Here is a 1,822-nt window from a genome sequence, read left to right as displayed (position 1 = left end):
TACGCACGCAGCGGAGGCAGTGGGCCGTGTGAATAAAACTGAAGCACAAGTTTGGAAGATAAAGGTACAAGTTAGAATATTTACTTGCAAGCGAAAGAAAGAAACGAAGCCTTCCATACAGATTGTATGAATAAGCTTTACCTTTTCCTCGTACTTTTTACTTTTAACACAAAAGGAAAAAGCTGTAGCCAACTGCTTCGTGTGCATTATCAGCAACCCCTGTTGAGTAAGCGGGTGCATCTGTTTTTGGTGTTCGTTTGGCCGTGAGACTTCTTTTGTTTTATTTGTTGTAAGTGACCGCACTTCAGTTGACGATTAAATGTATCCTCATCCGATTCGGAAGAAAGGTCCTCATGGGAATCCTGTACAGTATCTTCAAAATCTTCATCCTGAAAACTTTTCGCTACATTCTGTAGTGCAAACGAGCAAGCTGTAATTACTGGAACGTTTGATAACGCCACTCTACAGACCTGCTGGAAAATAAAAAAGAACCTCTTCAAAACAGCGCTCTCTCATGACCTTTTGAGTGGTTTGTGACTCTGTCCTGATGAATTACGATAGCTTAAATTAAAAGGAAGGTCAGCGTTGACCGTAATATTGATGTTTTATTGATAGCAGAATCGATTTTCGATCACTTAGTGATCATCTTCAGTGCTGTACAAATTAAACCCAGACACTGGTATCAAGTTATCAATAATCAAAACTGAGAAGCGATAACAATAACTGAAACAGATTCTGCTATCAATAAAACATCAATATTACGAGCAACGCTGACCTTCCTCTTAATTTAACATATATGGTCGTTGTGCACACAGCACTCCATGGAGTCACCAATCAGTTATGACAGCATTTACCAACCATAGGTCTAGGCTATATTCTTCATCACCGAAAAGAACAGAGTCCTTAAATTCACTTAGCACCTCCAGGGCAGTTGAATTTCTCATTACCTCATTCATGAAAGTATGCTTAAAATTTTTTTCGCTCATTTCACACCGATGACTAACATTCCACTTGGGATGTGTGGAGGGTACATTAGCATATTTGTTTTTCGTTGTAAATATTTATTGTGTATTCTTTTTTTTCTGGTATGTTGTTCATTCTGAAGGACGATCTCCTCACTATGGATGAATTGGATCTAGTCTAATCTAATCTTAGTTTTCATGACGTTCATATGAACTTTTTTTTAAGACAGCTCAGCTGCTTTTCCAAGGTCTTTGCCGTGTCTGACAGAAATAAAACATCATCGGAAAACGAAACTTCCTGGCAGATTAAAACTGTGTGCCGGACCGAGACTCGAACTCGGGACCTTTGCCTTTCACGGACAAGTGCTCTACCAACTGAGCTACCCGAGCACGACTCACGCCCGTCCCCACAGCTTCAATTCTGCGACCGATTCTCATTCTGGAATCATCGGAAAACTTCAGTTTTTATTTCTTCTCCCTAAAATTCAATGGCTTCGCAAATTTCTCCTTTGTTTCCTTTACCGCTTGCTCAATGTACAGATCGAGTAATATGGGAGATAGGTTACAGCCCTGTCTCACTCCCTTCTCAACCATCACTTCCCGTTATATGTCCTTGCACTCGGTTCTTATCTACTAGTGCTTGATCAATATAATTAAGTAGCACATGATGAAGAACGGGTGCAAATATTAACCATCGTTTATTTTTGATTTGATTTAATTGAAATTGAGATAATAACAGCTTTGTTTTCTTTTTATTGCAGGATATTCCGCTACACACGGTAAGTACGAGGAATTTTTTTAACCTCAGTTCTTCCACTCTTCTGCGGCACTGCGTGTTCCTACGTCCATGTCGCGGCTGC

The 1,822-nt window shown here is 39.9% G+C and overlaps 1 non-coding gene across 1 annotated transcript; it reads right to left on the bottom strand.

The window, feature by feature from the left end:
• Positions 1–1,278: 1,278 nt before the first annotated feature.
• Trnas-uga lies at positions 1,279–1,353 on the bottom strand. Its single transcript has one exon. It is a non-coding gene; the product is annotated as a tRNA-Ser (tRNA).
• Between the last annotated feature and the right edge of the window lie 469 nt (positions 1,354–1,822).

Source organism: Schistocerca americana, chromosome 11 (assembly GCF_021461395.2).
Source record: "Schistocerca americana isolate TAMUIC-IGC-003095 chromosome 11, iqSchAmer2.1, whole genome shotgun sequence".
Lineage (NCBI taxonomy): Eukaryota > Metazoa > Arthropoda > Insecta > Orthoptera > Acrididae > Schistocerca > Schistocerca americana.
The sequence above is the reverse complement of the archived record's forward strand: the minus strand, read 5'-3'. Positions and strand labels throughout refer to the sequence as shown.